Raw genomic sequence first — 22,500 nt, 5'->3', positions numbered from 1 at the left:
ACCGTTTGAGCAGGATGGGCTACTCAACCTGAAGGAAATTCTAACTGGGCCCCACCTGCAAGGTCATGTGCTGTTTATCTTGATATGAGATCACCATGTCGCGCACATATGGTTGTGATACATGTGCCTGGTGTACCTTTATCAGACGGGTAGTCATGATGGGTATATTGGGCTTCGTATATTTTACCCCAGTGTCACTTTGATGGCATGAACTGCTCTCTCACTCAATAATAATAATAATAATAATAATGTTAGTAATAATAATGATAGTAATAATAATAATAATAATAATAATAATATTAATATTAATAATAATGTTAATAATAAAATTATTACTACTACTACTACTACTACTACTACTACTACTACTACTACTAATAATAATAATAATAATAATAATAATAATAATAATAATAATAATGCTTTCATTTAATTGCCAAAAGGGTGAAGGATGTGAGAGACAATACAAAGACAGACAAAGTGCAGGAGTTTACATATGATGAAATGATAAAAAAAGACGGCAGAAAGAAAGAATTTATGTATACACGGTACACACTGAAAAAGAAGGGACATATATATGCATAGCATACAAAGCTTTAAAAGGAATGGGAGAGGATGATGAGAGAGATTTGGTCCTCTAGGGATAATGGAAGAGCCCTACTCTCTGAGATTTCCCTGAAACCCCAGGAGTAAGTCCTCTCCAATTCCTTCTCTCCGACTCAAAGGTCTACACTTAGAGAGGTACCACCCACTCTTTGCCTTATTCTCAACTTTCACGCATTTTCCAATAAACTCACTCGAGGACATTACTTCCCTCTCCACTCTCAATTTTCCATTCAAATGGAACTTGAAGAGGTTAATAAGAACTATACCAAAGAGGAATGTAGAGAGCTCTAACACACCAATTACACAGTAAGTACGTAAATTGAATAATTACCTATACGAGCAACTGTCCATACATCTATGTGCACAGGTTAATATTTACAAGCAACATAAATAATGCCTACACCACACAAGTACACACGCAGAAAATAAAAGAAAAGCAAGTGTCACGAGTGACGCCGAACCAAACAAAAACAAAGCGACTTCCCACAAGCGAATATGAAAAGAAGCAAACTAGTCACTCAGCTTAAACATCACACAATAGTTATGCCCGGAAACATAGCTATCATGAAAAAAAAATAGAGGCGATTTTTGCTCTATCAGCCTACGATATGACAAATATATCTATTCGAAGTGCAAGAGAGCGGTGTCATGTCAAAAAGTCAACCCTGAACAAATAGATCCGTCTCCTATTGTCACCGTCAATGCTTTAATGACAAGCCAAAACTCATGCCAGATCAGTCATCGCCTGGGGCAACAAAGCCAGCGTTACCCACTGGAGAACCAGACCAGGGTGGAAAAATCTGCTGCTGGAATAAAGTCCGAAAAAAAAAACTACCAGGTAACCAGAACCAGGATAACCCTAACCCTAAACCATCAAAAACACCACCTAAAGCAAAACATATAAAATGGACTAGAGAGGATTCTAGAGATGTGTTGAAAGCTTTCTATACATCCCAACTAAACCCAAACAATAATGTTATTGTACAAACATGTACTTTATGGATAACTTAGTAGGCAACAAAGTATGGAAATATATACTCTTTTACTTGTTTAAGTCATTTGACTGCGGCCATGCTGGAGCACCGCCTTTAGTCGAGCAAATCGAACACCGGGACTTATTCTTTGTAAGCCCAGTACTTATTCTATCGGGCTATTTTGCCAAACCGCTAAGTGACGGGGACGTAAACACACCAGCATCGGTTGTCAAGCAATGCTCGGGTGACAAACACACACACACTTATAAAATATATACATATATACGACAGGCTTCTTTCAATTTCCGTCTACGAAATCCACTCACAAGGCTTTGGTCGGCCCGGGGCTATAGCAGAAGACACTTGCCCAAGATGTCACGCAGTGGGACTGAACCCGGAACCATGTGGTTGGTTAGCAAGCTACTTACCACACAGCCACTCCTGCAGATAAATTAGTCGCAGATAAATTAAATAATGTATGTAAAAATATCATGAAGATTAAATGGTTAACTGACGCAGAAATTAGCCAAATTGAGACATAAATATCTCTATAAAATGTTTGATAAAAATATAAATCATCTCTGTTACTTGCATGATTTAAAGCTCTTTGCAAAAAATGGCCAACAACTACAGTTGTTAAACAGTTCAGTGATGACATCCGGATGCAATCTGGCCTAAACAAATGTGCAAAAGCTACCTTTGTCAGATGACAAAATGAGAAAAACCTCCAACATTAATCTTGACCACCAAAACGTCATAAAGGAGTTAGAACCAGCAGAGTGCTATAAATACGTAAGGGTATTTGAAGGTGATAGAATAAAACATTCAATGATGAGGGAAAGGATAAGAAAAGAATGTTATCGCAGGGTAGGGGGAATACTCAAGACAGAGCTGAACGCAAGAAACAGGATCGAAGCGATCAATACTTTAGCCTTACCGGTCGTGACTTATAGTTTCAATATTATTAACTGGTCAATTACTAAATTATGTAATCTTGACAGAAAATACGAAAATTGTTGACAATGCATAGAATGCACCACCCTAAGGCAGATATAGAACGACTTTACCTGCCATGAAAAGAGGGTGGTCGTGGACTTTTACAACTGGAATTAACAATGAAGTTTGCCACAATTGGCCTAAACACCTACCTAAAAAACTCTGATGACTGGATGTTAAAACTTGTCTTAAAGCATGAAAACAAAAAAAAAAACATCATACACAGTACAAAACAATAGAAATATCTAAGTGAATTCCAAATACAACAAACCCCAGAATTAGACGTACTGGAAACAAGCACAAAAAAACTAAGCGTACGAAAACCCGTACTAAATCTGCTGCCTTAGATATTCTTACAGATAAATGGCAAGCAAAACGTCTCGACAGCAAATACCCGAAGAGAGCTAATAATACCGATGCTGACAAAGCCCATACCCACCAATCGTTAGTGTCTTCTGGCTTAAAATCAGAGACGGAAGGGTTTTTCATAGCAGCCCAAGATCAATGACCTACATAAAAGGAGCTACCAAGCACTTTTGTTTATATCACTCTCGCAGTGGGTATAAATCCCCTTCATCCCCAGCGCCAAGACCACAAGTTCACGTGATTTCGACCTTCCTTCATCACGTCAGTGATGGATGCTCGAACACTAGAAATAGCAAAGACTCTTCTCTCCGATAGCGACGTATAGTTGATTTTTTGTTGTTAACGTCATTTAGTAAGATTATTTGTGAGTCTAATTTAGTCTTTTTAAAAGTTTCTCTTCATCAAACAAAGCAAAAAGAGAACAAAAAAATTAAGATTCATGTGAAGAAATTTATTATGAATCATGCTGAAGACATTGAACAAAACATGAAAAGCTAGAAGGGAAGAAAGAATGGAAAGAAGACAGAAAAAAACGTTAGGAGTGAAAGAAAGAAAGATATACACGGAGAAGGAAATGTAACAAGTATACAATTATCATGGTGATGATGGTGATGACGGTGATGAAGGTGAGAATGACGATGATGATGCAGATCTTGATAAAGATGATCATGGTGATTATGATAAAAATGATAATGAAGATGGTGAAGATGATGATGTTGATAATGATGATACTGATGATAATGCTGCTGCTGCTGCTGCTGACGATGATGACGGTGATGATGATGATGATGAGGAGGAGGATAATCTTAGATATGACATTCGCGTCAATGCTGAATCCAAGTCATTTGAACTCAGAATGTAAACAGCCACGATTGAATACACGGCAATCCCTCGCCATATCGCGGTTCGCTTATCTCGTGCTCAGAACATCGCGGTTCACCTATCGCGCACTCATTACATCACATCACAGATTTTTCTGGCTAATATATGGAAATTTATATCGCGGACTCCTCATATATCGCGGGTTTCTGCGGCCGATTAGTATTTATATTGTCTTAGCTTTTAATTATTTCTGTGGTAAGATAAACATTTTCACGCCTAAAAATTAATAAATTAATAACCAAAGACAGTGTACAGTACTGCATTGTATAGCGTATTAATTAAAATATATCAAAAGAAAATACGTAGTGTACTGTAGATGAGAAAACAAAGAATCGCACATATTGTCTGCAAAACGAAATTCGGGAGGAGAGTGTGTGGTGTTGTTTTGCATTTGTGTGTAAAATAAATATATACAAATTCTAAAAAGTGATTAAAAAAATATACAGTACAGTACTGTTTCTACTTCGCGGATTTTCACCTATCGCGGAAGGTTTTGTATCATAACACCCGCGATAGTCGAGGTATTGCTGTATTCCAAGTATTTTATCGGAGGCGCAATGGCCCAGTGGTTAGAACAGCGGACACGCAGTCGGAGAATCGCGGTTTCGATTCCCAGACCAGGCGTTGTGTGTGTTTATTGAGCGAAAACACCTAAAAGCTCCACGAGGGGGTGGTGGCGACCCCTGTTGTACTCTTTCGCCACAACTTTCTTTCACTCTCTCTTCCTGTTTCTTGAGTAATGCTGCGATGGACTGGCATCCCGTCCAGCTCGTGGGTGGGATACATACGCCACAGAAACCGCGAAACCGGACCCATGAGTCTGGCTAGACTTGAAAAGGGCGAAGAAAGAAGAAGTATTTTCTCAACGCTGTATCGATCGATTCTGCCTGTTAAGCACTGAGGTCGATGTAATCACTTAACCTTTTCACCCTCAAAATTACTAGATTTGCGCAAAAAATTGAGACCATTACTCTTGTTGTTGTTGTCGTCATTGTTTTTCTTTCCCGCTTTTCCCCCATCCCGTCGCTGCTGGAAACGCTGTAATAGAGACGCTGTTTATATGGTTCTGCGGTCGTTGTTATATACATTTAGAAATTTCTAGATTGATCTCTGAAAATTTTCACTGATATATACTCACGAAAAATAGTGATAAATCTTTGCTTGCCAGTTGTCAGTTGTATTGAGAACAACAATCTATTTTCGTCAGAAAATCTTTGTTTAAACATTAAACGTGCGCGTGTGAGTGAGTGTATGTTTGTGTGTATGAGTGTATGTGTGTGTGTGTGTATGTGTTTGTGTGTGTGTGTTCAGAGTGTAAATCTCGACGAAAGAATCAAGGAGAACACGGTCCATAACGGGTCTCGGTTGAAAATAAACAATAGTGTTAGAAGAGTATTGTAGTTCGCTTGAAGCATTGTGTATTGTTTATGAAGAATAATATGTTTTGAGTGGTACAGTAATGTCCTATAATACAAAAACGGACTATATACCTGTTGAAATTTAGTTATCCATAGTCCGATGAAATTTCGGAATAAAATTCCTTCTTCAGAGATTCTTAGATGGTGTCGCTGATATCATTGGTTTTCTAAAACCGATTATAGCAGCGACTCCATCTAAGAATATATGAAGAAGGAATATTCTTCCGAAATATCATATCAGACTATGGATGGTTAAATTCCAACAGGTATATAGCCCATTGTCTGTATTATAGTGCATTGTTGTACCATTCAAAATTTTTATTGTTTACAAACAATTAGTGTATGCCCCATTATTCAAAAGATATGACCTTACAGCATAGGTTCAGAGTTGAAATCCACTCATCACATCTCAGAAATCAGAAACAACGAAATGTACTGACAACGTTGACAGTGTTTATGTGTACATCAAGTGCACATAATTTAAAGAAAATAGTATTAAGACATGTATTATTTTCTTCTATTTCTAATTATTATGCGAAGAGGGAGCTGGTTTCCAACAAAGATACAAACGTCCATCGTTGAAATGTAGATAGCAAAAATAGATTCACATTTTGAACTTGAGGAAAGCCTGCCATATTTTACTGACCCACTCAAAGATTGTACTTGTAGTGAGCAATTTAGCTGATTTATTTCTTTCTCTGAAAACTCTAGCTTATCCCTATTGTCACTTAGGTTTCTACTCACTAAAGCAAATGTACAAATTATTATTGATATAAATGTGGATGTCTAATTTGGGTATAGCTTTTGAAAGTTTCGAACTAGTAATCCTGTTTATCATTTTCAAAGAAATATTTACACCAATAGAGTCGGTGACCTCTAAGAGACTGCAGACATTTTCTTGCTTGTTCAAAACAATAATATCCGGCCAAACATGTTTGTACGTGGTAAAAGTTTGGATGGGAATGTTTTTCCAATGTTCTCTGTGTTGATGGGCGTATGTACTTATGTATTTATATACATAAGTAGGGGTAGGAGTGGCTGTGTGGTAATACTTTTCAGTAGAGCAACATATTTATTCTATAAGTACAAGTGACACATCGACTATTACTTCGAAATTTCGACTATATAAACTTCATCAGACGGTCTGAGGAAGACTATATCGCTATATACGTGGTACATTCCAGAAGTTTTGAGACGGTTTCGTCCATCCAAAATCATTCAAAACGCATGGGTCTACTAAAGTGATAAGAAAAGAGATTCCTACAAGATGACTGCCTGGTGGGACGAAACCGAGACTTCTTGATTGCAAAGTGCACTCGCACAAACACACATATATGCATGTGTATAATTATATATTCATATATACATACATAGATATATTGTATATATATATATATATATATACATATATACATGTATCTATACATATATATATATATATAATATACACACACACACACACACATACATACATATATATATATATATATATATATATATATATTATATATATATATATATATATAAATATATGTACACTGAAAAGTCTACCTTTCATTCCTTTAGAAAAGAAAGAAAATATTAACTACAAAAACAAAATCAGTTTTCATTTATTAGACATTTCGTATTAAACAGACCAATTCAAAATAAAACATTAACATGTATTGAAATTTCTAATTTCAATAGATTAAGAAGAATTAGTATGGAACACAGCTTCGTATATTAAGTTTAATATCATTTTTTATATTAAAAGACTCCAGCGGTTCGCTCATTCACTTTTCGTAAGGGAGAGAAATGTGTAAGGTATTTATCGTTTTATATCTTGCTCTGTTTTAATCGGCCATGTTACATTATATACTTTTACGTATATGTATTTAATAATCTGTTTAATAAGCTCTAAATAGTTTCCATTATATAAGAGATAAGAGGATAAATAAATGCTAATGAGATAAACGTTTATACAATGCCCAGATAGAAATTCATATCTATGATATTTTAGGAATATTAAGTTATTGGGAGAAAATGATATCAGAATATATGTATGCATGCATGCATGTATGTATGTGTGTATAGGTAAGTATGTATGTATGTATGTATGTATGTATGTATGTATGTATGTATGTATGTATGTATGCATGCATGCATGTATGTATGTATGTACGTATGTATTAAGTATGTATATATGTATGTGTCTTTGAACGTAAGTATATACATATATCCATTCATATATAAATATATATGTATGTATACATCCCTATATCTGTCTTTCAATACACACATACAAGCATAAATACACAGGTACACTCACACACAAACGCCCATGCACACACACGCATGCTCACACAGACACACACAGACACACACAGACACACACGAACACACACAAACATCTATTTACATACATGTCAATGTGCGTGTGTGTAACGCCAAGTAAATGAATGCATTCATTTTAGAAACAGAGACAATGAGATGAATTTATATCATTGACATTATAATCAACTTAATTATGTTTGTAAAAATTAAAACATATATACATATATGCCAACGGGTGAATGCTTGCGTGCGTGAATGTGTATGTATGTATGTATGTATGTATGTATGTATGTATGTATGTATGTATGTATGTATGTATGTATCTATCTATCTATCTATCTATCTATCTATCTATCTATCTATCTATCTATCTATCTATCTATCTATCTATCAATCAATCAGTCAATCTATCTATCTATCTATCTATCTATCTATCTATCTATCTATCTATCTATCTATCTATCTATCTATCTATCTATCTATCTATCTAGCAATCTATCTTTTTATCTCTCAGTCTGTCTGCCTGCTTACCTGCCTACCTGTCTGTCTGTCTGTATGTATAGTGTTAAAATTCGAGCATCTGATAGTTTCATGCTATGAAGATCCGATAACTTGATAAATTTGTATGCCGTGTCGGGTGTTTTCAAGCAACATTTCGGATTCGATGAATATGAATACAAGACATGACTTTGGTCTTTGTAAAAATGGAGAAAAGACCCTGATTTTTGAGAAAACGAGAAAAAGGACGAGTAGAAGATAAATGAAAAAGTGGGAAGAGGAAAGAAGTGAAAGAATTAAAAACGTGCGTTCCTTTGGCCCATTTGAATCACACTTAATATTGTTGGTATAAATTATGCAAACGGGGAGAAGCTCGACGGTTGCGTGTCTGCATATCTAATTTGGAGAGGGCGTTGTCTTCCAGATAAACAAGTCGATTTTGTCCATATTCTTTTCTACTCTGGGCAAAAAGTACCGACATTTTTTGGAGGAGGTGGTGAAGGCGGGGTGGGGGTCAGTAAATTACATGGACCACAGAATGCAGCTGGTACTAAATTTATCGACCCCGGAAGGATGAAAAGCAAAGTCGACCCCAGCGGAATTTGAACATAGGCCGTATAGAAAGACGAACTACCTATTTCTTTACTACCCACAAGGGGCTAAACACAGAGAGGACAAACAAGGACAGACAAACAGATTAAATCGAGTATATCGACCCCAGTGCGTAACTGGTACTTACTTTATCCACCCCGAAAAAATGAAAGGCAAAGTCGACCTCGGCGGAATTTGAACTCAGAACGTAGCGGCAGACGTTATACCTATTTCTTTACTACCCACAAGGGGCTAAACACAGAGAGGACAAACAAGGACAGACAAACGGATTAATTCGATTACATCGACTCCAGTGCGTAACTAGTACTTAATTTATCGACCCTGAAAGGATGAAAGACAAAGTTGACTTCAGCGGAATATGAACTCGGAACGTAACGGCAGACGGAATATCGCTAAGCATTTCGCCCTGCGTGCTTACGTTTCTGCCAGCTCACCGCCTTCGAATTGGTCCATATTAAATCATATTTATCACTCACAGGATGGAAGACATTTTTTGTTTATTTCATCAGTACCAGAAGTTCAAATAATATAGTATGATGTCTCTCTCTCTCTCTCTCTCTCTCTCACTCATACACACACACACACATTTATCGTAACTCTCTCGCTCTCTATAATATATATACATGAATATCACACACACACACATATATAAATATATATATATATATATGTGTGTGCATATATATATATATATATATATATATGTATGTATATATATATATACATATGTATGTATGTATGTATGTATGTATGTATGTATGTATGTATATATGTATATATATATATATATATATATATCTTTGTTTAACGGTAATTTTCATACCATTCTTTTCGATGTCCAATTAACTGAAGAGATGGCGGCGTGGGTTTCCGCCCCGACATCCGAAACTCGGAGTCTTATCATGGCTACCGATTAATTGTAACGTATTATATTTACATATGTATATATGTAAATATATACCCTATGTAGGATCACGCACATACATATACATAGACATATATGTATACACACACACATACACTCTCTCTCTCTCTCACACACACACATACACATATATGGTTTTCATATTCTGTTCACGTCCAGGAAACTTTGTACGAATATTCAATCGATTCTAGTACTTGGCTGATATTGTATTTGTTGACCTTACAATGATGAAAGACAAAGTTGATACTCTGTCGAATTTGAAATCAGTGCATTCAGTGCCATGACAGCATACTTCAGACATTTTATCTGTCGCTCTCCAGATTCAACCTATCCAATCCCTCTCTGTCAACTAACAATCGCACACATCCACTTACATACTTGCACACACGACACACTCAGAAAAACAGAACATACATATTTGCACACAAACTCTGGCACACACACACACACACACACACACACAAACGTAAAGACAATACGTAACTATATTCATATCTCTATATAAATGCAGTCTCACAACCACACACGCAAATAAATGCTCAAACACGTACAGAGAAGTACACACGTGCAAACAATAGGCAAGAACGTATATGTAACCGAACTCTCATATATATATATATATATTTGCATACACCGACACGTATTCATTCTTAGAAGCAGACACAAATACATAACTACGGACACAATAACTCGCATACAAAAACGTAGATACACTCAGATGCGAAAGCATTTAGACATACATTGACACAACTACACATACGGAAATCACACAGAAACACACAAATACTCAGCCTCATACAAATACACATACAACTCCACGTTGCACACATACACACAGACAAAAGAACACGAACGTCGTATCTGACAGCAGACAGAAATACATACGCCATGACCAACCGACATTTTCTTCCTGCATACCAACAACACACATAACAACAAACATGTGCAGACACCATAAAAAAAAAAGTTCAACAAACCGATAGCAACAAGAAAATCTAGGTTACAAAGCCTGCCCGTTTTTTTATTATTATTTTGGTATAAAATAGAGCTGTTTTACGTGATACATTTAAATAAAGCTGCCACAACTCTTTTCAGAACTGACTGTCTGGAAGGTATTTCTTTCTTTTCTTTATAGTTTCTTTTTTCCAAAAAATTTAATAACACACTAATTAAGTAAAATCATAAACGAGGCGTGTTAAATTGTCTCCAAGAATTTAAGGGTATATATATATATATCTTTTCTTCATTTTTTATTCTTCACACGCCAGCGAATTTCTTATTCGTTGTTCAGTGTGTATGCGTGTACATATATATAAATATACATGCATGTATATATATATAAATACATACATGTGTATATATGTATATACATATATATTATATATATATAATCTATATATATATATATATATATATTATATATATATACATATATATATATATATATATACATATATAATATATTATATATATATATATATATATATATATGCATGTATGTGTGTATGTTTGCATGTGTGTATGTGTGTGTAGTTCATGAGATTGTGAGAGTGTATTTATCGATGTCATGCGCATGTAGGTGTGCGCATAAATATGCATGTATGTATAGATAGATAGATAAATAGAGAGGGAGAGAGAGAGAGAGAGAGAGAGAAAAGACAGAAAGTGACAAAGAAGTAGAGAGGGGGGAAAAGAAACAGAGAGAACAAGTCTAAGTATAGTGCTCTACATATAACTACATATATACGTATGTATATAAATGTATATAGATATATATACATGCATTAATACATGCATGCAGACACACACACACATATATGTACATATGTATTCATGTTTGCTAGAAATCCATGCTTCATAATGATGCACATATATAATCATGCATAAATACATAAACACACACACACACAAACTACATATACTGATATTTATATTTAAATATATATATTATGTATTTATGTATGTATATATATATGTGTGTATGTATGTACGTATGTATGTGTGTGTATGTATATGCATCTATTTGTGCTGATATATGATAATACAGTAACACAAATACACTTGTACAAGTAGCTGCACTAACACTTTTGCGCGTCCAAATTACCCATGTATATAAACGTGTATATATATACTATATATATATATATATTAATATATATATATATATATATATATATAACAAAATAATAAATAAAACATATGCATATATACATGCATATATGTACGTACCTACATATATATGCATATATACATGCATATATGGGTACAGGACACCAAAAAAAAAAAAAACGTCCAACACAATGAGAGAACGAAAACATAAAAATATAACCAAGGAAACGGACATTTTTTTAAAACAACAAAAAAGAAAACAGAGAACAAGACATACAACACAAGGAAAATTCCCCTTCTTCAGCCATCATATATACATATATATATATATATATTTACACACACACACACGGACAGATACACACACACGCACACAAACATATATTGTAGACGTGTGTTCTTCACTCACGTCACATGTGTATTATGTTTGACGAGTGTAATATATAATTACCCTCGTCAGATTAATATTTATTGTTGTTCTCATTATTATTATTATTATTATTATTATTATTATTATTATTATTATTATTATTATTATTATTATTTTTTTTTTTTATTTTTTTTTATTGTTATTATCATTAAAAAGGCGATCTGGTAGAATCGTTCGTACGCTGTTCAAAATGCTTAGCGGTATTTCACCCATCGCTACATTCTGAGATCAAATTCCGTCGTGGTCGACTTTGACTTTCACCCTTTCGAGGTCGATAAATTAAGTCGATGTAATCAACTTGTCCCTTCCCCACATATTTCAGGCCTTGTGCCTATAGCAAGAAATATTATTATTATCATTATTATTTTAAGAAAACTTACACCTTATTTTGCTGGGTATGATAGAAAGTGTCCGCTGTCCGCAGCCAACAGACTAAGGTGACATTTGTTTACTGGTCATGTTTCAAGAACCCTGCCAAGAATACTTGCAGCTCCAAGCAATGCTTATTGTTGTAGGTGTTCTACCTTCACATTGCACCAATATTTGTCAGCCGCGTTGGTAGTTGAATGCTGATTCTTCCAAGTGCACCTATTACTATTGGTATCATGACTATTCTCTTCATTGACCACAAACTTCGTATTGTATTTCCCACTTAAAATCGTCAGAGTTGTATATTTTTTCTTCTTCTTTCACACTGATCCTGTTGTCACCGGGGTTTGCTATGTTAATTATCATACTTGTTCTTTCTTTTTTCATTCACCACAACAATGATCAGTTTCCAATGTCGGGTGATCGCTCTGGATCATTACATCCCACTGGATTTCGAAATCCTCATTTTCGGTAACTCCTTCTGGAATTTTCTCATACCACGTCTTTGCTCTTTGTAAGCTGTAATTTCTACAGAGCTCTCAATGAGTTATTCTCGCCACATTATCATGGTGTCTTCTGTACTCGCGCTGTGCCAATTTCGGGCATTCACTAACGATGTACCATACCGTTTCACTCCTCACACCACATATTTCGCATTTATCGCTATCGGTGTTGTCAATTTTGAACTTCATATATTTAGTCTTTAACACTTGTTTCTGAGCTGCGCATATGAGTACTTCTGTCTATCTTCAGGTCACTCTTTCTAATCCATAGTCACCGGTCCCCTATATGTGTCTTGGCGTTCACATCTCTTGCAAACTGACCCTATATTTTCTTTTCATTGCATGCTTTTTTTGTTGATTTCTTGTTTAAATTATTCTATAGTTACACAATTTTAAGTGATTATGACGCCGGCCTTCATCGTGTGTTTGAACAGTGGTTCCAAGGCCTTCTTTTATATACCCTCCTAAGCTATTTTCTCTGCTTCGATACAGACCTGGCAACTGATTAAACCTCTCCCACCCTTTCTTCTGGAGAAGTACAACCTATCGGTGTCACCCTTAGGGTGGAAGGCTCCGTGTACTGTCAACATTTTTCTGGTATTGGTATTTATTTTCTTCATTTCTCTCTGTTGCCATTTTCTAATTCCCGCTCTATAAGGAAGTGATGCTATCGCCCATGTATTAACTGCTTGGATTTTATTCAATCCAGTCAATTTTGAGCGCAACACCAACCCCAGTCTTCGGAAATACTCCATCCTCAGTTGCTCTTTCATTTACTTCTCCATTATCTCGTTGAACTCTAGTACACCTAGGTATTTGTATCCTTCCTTTTCAATTTGTTTAATCAAGTCAGTTCGGTAATTTTATCCCTGCTGGGGACTGTGCCTTGCTTCTTTTTAGGTAGATTATCACACATTTCCTGAGTCCAAATTCCATTCTAATATCAGTGCTAAAACAGTGGACCGTGTTCACCAAGGAACTCACTTGTGTCTCGTGTTTGCCATACAGTTTCAAATCATCCATAAAGAGGAGGTGGGTGATTGTTTGGGATGTTGGTGCCCCAGTTTCATTTTCCTGAGTACCAAGGTCAGGAGTATCGTGCAGAGAACAAAAAGCAACGGATATAGGTTGTCACGCTGGAAAATCCCTCCTCTGATACCCAGGGTGCGCACGCTTTTCCCATAAGATATCAGTTCAGTTTTCCATCCTACCATACTCCAAAGGGGTTTTCTATAAAAATGTCAATCGCCGAAGACAGTGGATAGGAAAAGGAGAAACACCGGCGTCCCGGGCTCCTTTGCCTGAACTTATAACATAAAGGCGAGCGAAATGCAGGTAAACATTTTGCCTGAAGTGCTAAAGGTTCCACTAGGTCGCCACCGTAGGAAAAATAGTAATAATTTTATTTATTAAAGGCACAAGGCCTAAAATTTTGGGGAAGAAGACTAGTCGAATACACCGACCCCAGTGTTTCACTGGTATCTTAATTGTAAAAAATAAAAGAAGTGTAAAAAAAACATACATATTATACGCACATACATACATACATACATACATACATACATACATACATACATACATACATACATACATACATATACATACATACATATATACATATACATATATAAATACATACATACATACATACATACATACATACATACATACATATATATATATATATATATATATATATATATATATATATATATTATATATATATATATGTATATATATATAGGCAGGTTTTTATATTGCAACTTTCTTATATCAGTCTTCTCACTCACTTCTTCTTTCATCATCTTCTCTCTCTCTTTCTCTCTCTCTCTTTCTTACATCTATTTTTCTATCTCTATTAATTATTTTAACTCTGTTTCTATCGTCTCTCACTCTATTCATTTTTATTCACTTTTGTACTTTGTTGTCGAGGCCTGGACAATAACAGATACAATAACGTCAGAGATAAAACTGTGAACATCACTGTGTTTTAAACAATTTCCACTTGGACTTCATTATCCATGAAGATTAAATACTGAATATCTAATTAGAAGAGAGCAGACTTTCTCAGCTGATAGCATGTTACGTTCAAAAAGATTAATTCTGATTAAACATGTGAGACGAACCAACATAATGCTGGCTTGTCTTTTGAAAGAGAAATATCAAGCTGATGAGTCTTAGCATGCTGTACATGTTTTCTAGAAGACGTAGTTCACAAGTTAAGGAGAGATTTTTTAATGGCTCGTAAACGGAATGATAGCGTAGCCTCCAGATTGTATTACGCGTTCACAAACGAGAGAAAATTATAGGGGGCAATGTATGTTGTAAAATACTCAATCTAGATACTATACCGGTACAGCACCAACTTTCTGGACACTGAAGGTTCCGAGCCTCTTTCAATCAGTACTACTAATTCACAAGAATGGTTTTCAAATTTCTCAATCGCTATACAAGTTTATTGAGACCGTGCACTCACCAGTTGCTTGTATGGCTTAGTATTAACAAACTTGTATCATTTATACAAACATACAGTTATCTTTGTGGAGACGCAATGGCTCAGTGGTTAGGACAGCGGACTCGCGGTCGGGGGATCACGGTTTTTTCAAGTCTAGTGGCCCATCCTATTCAAAAGGTTCCTGAATAAGGGTTGCTTAAGGATGTTGAACAAAACTACCATGTTTCCAAAGGTGTATTATCCAAACCACAAATGATTCCTTTCAACACATGGCTATGATGCTCCCTCACTACTACTGTTCGTGACCAGAGATACACATATCACCAGCCACTAAGAGACATGCTCAACCGGATAAGGGCAAATAACTGACAAGCAATTCTGTGGTATTAAGCAGAATATTATTGACTGAGAGAGTAGTGCATGCCATCAAAGTGACCTTGGGTAAAATACACGAAGCCCAGCATACCCATCATGACAGCTCGTCTGGTACACTAGGTACATGCAGCACAACCATATGTGCGCGACATGGTGATCTCATATCAAGACAAACAGCACTGGGCCTTGCAGGTGGATCCTAGTTGGAATTTACTTCAGGTTAAGTAGCCAATTCCACTGAAATAAGTCTCTGAATAAGGGTTGTTTAAGGATGTTGAACAAAACACCCATATTTCCAAAGGCGAATTATCCAAACCCCAAGGAATTCTTCTCAACACATGACTATGATGCTCCTCCACTACTTCTGCTCATGATCGGTATTTCGCGTGTTGCTACGTTCTGAGTTCAAATTCCGCCGAAGTCGACTTTGCCTTTCATCCATTTGGAGTGTCGATAAATTAGGTACCAGTGAAACGCTGGGGTCGATGTAATCAACTGGTCTCCTCCCCCGAAGTTTCATGCCTTCTGCCTTTAGTAGAAAAGATTATCATTTATATCATTATTGTTGTTGTTGTTGTTGTTGTTCTTCTTCTTCTTCTTCTTCTTCTTCTTCTTCTTCTTCTTTTCTTCTTCTTCTTCTTCTTCTTCTTCTTCTTCTTCTTCTTCTTCTTCTTCTTCTTCTTCTTCTTCTTCTTCTTCTTCTTCTTCTTCTTCTTCTTCTCCTCTCCTCCCCGCCTTTCTTCTTCTTCTTCTTCTTCTTCTCCTCCTCCTCCTCCTTCTTCTTCTTCTTAATATTGTTTCGTTATAATGTGTCTTTTTTTTCATTTCCATCATCGAATCCTTTGTTCTACACATCATTCTCTTCTAATACACATTTGTCGTCAATTGGAATTAATCAGTCGAACTACCGAACTAGCCTTGGCGTCAGGGCAGATTCGCTTCGCACACAGACACTTGTATCTATTCGAGAACCACCACCACCACCCTCATCTCCAGTTCTACTTTCTACACCCCCCCCCCCCCTGTAGGATCTCATTAGCCCCCTGATACCTTTGAAAGCAACCCCCACCTCAATATTCTTCTTCCACAGCTTCTTTGTTGACGATGGTATTGTTTAGCGGTTGTTGTTGTGTCACGTGTGTATTCGATATATATTTAGATAGTTCCTTTCTTATTTTTAGAATTACCATGATTTGCTTATTTATTTGTTTTTTTTCTCTTTTACTCTTTGAATTCAATTATTGATATTTTCCTGTTATGACTTTGTTCCTATTTTCTTGCTCTTTTCATGCGATTTTTCTTGTTATTATTATCGTTTTTTTTTCGCACACTTGTCAAAATAAAAAAAATTACAAATGAAAATGGTTGAATTGTGTAGTAATAGTAGTAGTAGTAGCAGTAGTAGTAATAGTAGTAGTAGTAGTAGTAGTAGTAGTAGTAGAAGTAGTAGTAGTAGTAGTAGTAGTAGTAGTAGTAGTAGTAGTAGTAGTAGTAATAGTTGCAGTAGTATTAATAGTAGTAGTAAGAGCAGAAGAAGGAGACTGCTGAAGAATGTGTAGGAGAATAGAGCAGAAAGAGATCTGGAGAACACACACACACAGGCACACGCACAAACACAAACACACATGCACACATAGAGACACACGCGCACACACACAGACACGTACACACACACATATCTTAACTTTTACTTGTTTCAGCCATTTGACTGCAGCCATGGTGGAACACCGCCTGGAAATGTATCGACACCAGAACCTATTTTTTAAAAAGTCTGAAGCATATTCTACCGGACTCTTTTCCGAACCGCTAAGTTACAAGGACGCAAACATACCAGTAACGGTTGTCAAGTGGTGGGTAGAACATGAACACTGACACAAAGATATCACACACGCGCACACACAAAGACACATATACATATGTGAGGAAAAATCCCCAAATTTTCCCCACATATTTCTTTATAATTGTAATCTACGCCGTTTGAAAGGGATGTATAGAAAATTTCATTAAAAGATACTCAACTTCCTGAAAGTTATGAGGAAAAAGTTGTCAGACCAGTGAATTTTCTGAAACTCGTCTCTCCACCCCATAAAAAAATTATTTCCCATAAATCCCTATATACGCGGAAGCCACAACATCTAAGTGGTATTTGTATAAAATTTTGTTAAAAAGTATCCATTTTTCTGGATGTTATGAGGCAACAATATCAGGGTGTATACATCTGTAGTAATGCCTTTTTAGTTATACGATTTTTCCATTTCATGTTTATTCCATTCATTGTTTGCAATGTTCTGTTTCTCTAACTCTCATGCACCCTCTGGAAAGCTTACAGATGGGCTGCTGAATTGAAATCTCTATGTTGCTTACAGGGGAAGGGAAAACTTGACAAACTGCTTCTCTCCCTGTTGTTGGACTACCGTAATGTTTGTTTAAAAAAGAGAGTTTACGACTGTGAGAGAATAATGCAAGTAATATTTACTAAGCAAGTGAGCACTATTATACAAAGAAATAATTAGACATAGAATATAAAAATTATTAGAAATGCGAATCAAATGTGTAAATGTTATCAAGGGGCCAGCAGAAAACCAGTGAGTTCTATGTTCCACTACATTCTGTTTGAGCCTATAGGCGAGGTTCGATGGAGATGTGGAGTGTATTTCATTTATATTTGGCAGAAGATTTTTCAATGTATATATATATTTCAATGGGTGAATGAATTATCCTATGTTTACCGTTAACATGGAAAATTCAACAAACCGTTACCATGTTGTCTTCGAAACATATGTCGAAAGTAAAAGAATTTTATTAACATCTTCGTTCAACTCCATTTATATATATATATATTATATATATATATATATATATATAATATATATATATATATATTATATATATATATTATATATATATATATATATTATAATATATATATATATATATATATATATATATATATATATAATAAAATATATATATACGTATATATATATATACATATATTGTGCAGGCTATGTGGTAAGAAGTAATTTTCTCCATGAGAAAATACAGTGCATGTTTTTCTTACAAGTTCGAATATACCTCAGGCACATTTGAACTAATAACAATTTTGAATTTAAAGATATTGATTCATATGCATATGTATCCGTGTACTAACATAATTTTGTATTCAGCTTAAAATACATATATGTTGGCATTTAGCCTCGCGTTGTATCGATTTCGATGCTTTTATTTATATCTATATTATAAATACATACGAAATTTTGCTTATTCATATACGGTACACAATCTATAAAAACTATTAAAATTAGCCTTTAATATACACGATAATATAAAACATTTTGATTTCGTACAAATTTACCCATTATAGATTTTACCCATTATAGATTTTTTTTACCACCCTACAACAAAAATATCGAATGTTGGCCAACATTATCTGGCGAATTATCCTGATTTATGAAGCGTGATTAATGTGAGTGTTTCTGTCATTTTTCAGCCGTTAGGTGACATAAAATATTTCGAAATAGATTTTGATTTGTGACGACAAAAAGATATTAACTCTGAACGGATGTTTGGATGAGCTTGTTTTATGAAACAATATATTCATTTAATTAATATCATTTTATGATAACAAACACAATATTCTCTCTATTTTAAATATTTCAATATTTTACATCACCCAACAGCTGAAAAATAAATGATCACATCATACATTAATCTATGCTTTTAAAAAATATCCTTAGTTAATGTACATCGACCGTTTATTATATTTGTAGTCATATATCATAATATATAGTGAATGAATAAATGCCAGCTTTATACAAGATCGTTTTGAGTGAATCAAAAGCTCTGATATTATTAACGGTTACATTTTATGGTGTTTATTTTTGACTATTCTGTTCCTTCTTCTTTTTACAATTTTTAAATCATATATAAAACTAAAATTCTTCCATTTATTTCATTGATTGCATCACACATCGCTAAAACGTCAAACTAATTGTTGCAGTCGATGTGATTTATGATTGAAATAAAAATGAATAACTTATTTTATCTCCATGCATCGTGTTATTTTATTTATTTTTTTTTGTAACTTTGCATTTTAACACTGATCCATATATAACATCGTCCTACATGGGCTTTTATACGCAAGTGAGACGTACGTTGCCTAATACGAAGTGGATAGAACATCAATTGGCAAAGATGCAAAGCGACATCAACTACAGTTTGTACTTTTAAATTCCTTCATTCTAAACATGATTAAATAATTGCGTGCTTGTTTGCTTGCTGCTTGCTTCATGCCTTTACTTGATGAGGCTGGGGTCATCCCAGTTTAGTGGTCTCATAGACGTCACCATGCACAGAGCCGACCAGGTCCACCAGTGCTCTTCATCGCTGACGGTCAACGGTTCAAATAAAGAGGAGCTGATGGCCCCTTTTATATGAACCGTTGTGAACTTTTCCAAATTCTCCAAGGTTAAAATCATTCAGAGTAAAGGGGATTAAACTAAATACTACCATCGAAGTGTTATCAATCTGAACGGAAGATAATTCTTCCGTTCAGTTGGAGATCCAAAGGCAGGGAGCTGGTGGGATCGTTAGCACACCGTGCAAAGGGCTTAGCGCCATTTCGTCCGTCTTTACCTTCTGTGTCCAGGTTCCGCCCAGGTCGACTTTGCTTTTCCTCCTTTCGCAGTTGATGAAATAAGTACCAGTTGAGCACTGGGGTTGATGCAATCGGCTAATCCCCTCGCCCCAAATTTCAGATCTTGCGCCTATAGTACAAAGCATTATTAATAGATATACAGAGCTTGGAAGAGCAATGTAACTGTGAAACGTAAGATATAGGCGCAGGAGTGGCTGTGTGGTAAGTAGCTTGTCTACCAACCACATGGTTTCGGGTTCAGTCCCACTGCGTGGCACCTTGGGCAAGTGTCTTCTACTATTGCCTCGGGCTGACCAATGCCTTGTGAGTGGATTTGGTAGACGGAAACTGAAAGAAGCCTGTCGTATATATGTATATTATATATATATATATATATATATATATATATATATATATATATATATATATATATATGTATGTATGTGTGTGTGTGTTTGTGTGGTGTGTTTTGTCCCCCTAGCATTGCTTGACAACCGATGCTGGTGTGTTTACGTCCCCGTCACTTAGCGGTTCGGCAAAAAGTGACCGATAGAATAAGTACTACTGGGCTTACAAAAGAATAAGTCCCGGGGTCGATTTGCTCGACTAAAAGGCGGTGCTCCAGCATGGCCGCAGTCAAATGACTGGAAAAAAAAGAAAGAAAAACAAAAATACCCTTTGAATTATGTTTCAAGCACCAGACCGTAAAACTGCGTGCATATGAGGCCGAGTGCATCATAGTCATATAGTGATTAGTTGGTTACAAGCTTGAAACTAACAACGCTATCATGCAGACTGATTTGCCATATAAGATTGAAATATATAATTAAAATTTATTGGAGAGAAAAAATTGAAAAAATTTTTAAGGACATTGACTGGAGAGACATACTTAAATATAATTGTGCTTAGCTAATTGAGTGGAACGTCTTTAGCTTGGCTTATTATGTCTTTCACCGATTCATACAAATGCATATACATATATACATATATACATACCGGTATATATGTATATGTATATATATATGTTGTGTCTGTGTAAGTATACGCAGCTGTGTGTTTATTTAGCTTTGTGTGCTGTGAGATATTGTGTGTGTATATAAAAGTGGACATATATATATATATATATGTATGTATGTATGTAAATATATATGTATGTATGTAAACATATACATACATATATATACATACACACCATACTTACACATATATATATACAGTGAGAGAGACACACGCACTCATGTATACATATGCATGTATATGTATTATACATATTATGTATATATATATATAATATATATATAGTATATATATATGTATATATATATATATATATATTATATATATATACATGTGTATATATATATATATATATATATATATATATATGATATGCATATATATATATATACATATATATATATACATACATATACACATATATATGTCCACATTTATATACACACACAGTGTCTCACAGCACACAAAGCTAAATAAACACACAGCTGCATATACTTACATAGACACAACACACACACACACACACATACACACACACACGCAAACACACAAAGGGACGTAGAGTTGCACTGACACATACACATACAGCATACTGACGTGAAAGATCTTTTGTGGAATGCGTGCTTTTATATTTGTGTGTTCCGGTGTGCATCTGTACAGCTCTAGGCATACATCTGTGTGTGTGTGATTGTGCGTGAGTCTGTGAGCGTTTGGATGCATGCTTGTGTGAATGAGTGTGTGTAAACGGGTATGCGCGTGAATGTGTATCTGAGTGATTGCATGTGTGTGCAAGCACGTGTTTGAAAAAAGTGTATGCGTATGTGTGTGTATGTGTGTGTGTGTGTGTGTGTGTTTATCACTTCGTTCTGTTAATTTTCGTATGTGACTGTGTGAATGAACGTGTGGTTTGTGGATTCGAGTGTGTGTATGTGTGTGAGTGAGTGTGTAATTGTGCGTGTGCATGAGTATGTGTGTGTGTGTGTGTTTATCACTTTTTGTTCTGTATATTTCGTATG

General features: G+C 35.3%; 1 long non-coding RNA gene across 1 annotated transcript in view; it reads right to left on the bottom strand.

Annotated features, from left to right (window-relative positions):
• Nucleotides 1-21,053, bottom strand: part of LOC118766338 — a 23,691-nt gene extending 2,638 nt beyond the window's left edge. The window contains exons 1-2 of the long non-coding RNA XR_005002273.1: nucleotides 21,042-21,053; nucleotides 6,780-6,789 (exon numbers count right to left, since the gene is read on the bottom strand). This is a non-coding gene — a long non-coding RNA (uncharacterized LOC118766338). The remainder of the gene's footprint in view (nucleotides 1-6,779; nucleotides 6,790-21,041) is intronic.
• Between the last annotated feature and the right edge of the window lie 1,447 nt (nucleotides 21,054-22,500).

The sequence above is a fragment of the Octopus sinensis genome, linkage group LG15 (genome assembly GCF_006345805.1).
Source record: "Octopus sinensis linkage group LG15, ASM634580v1, whole genome shotgun sequence".
NCBI classification, from domain to species: Eukaryota; Metazoa; Mollusca; class Cephalopoda; order Octopoda; family Octopodidae; genus Octopus; species Octopus sinensis.
Note: the sequence above shows the minus strand (reverse complement) of the source record. Positions and strands in the feature narration are given on the sequence as shown.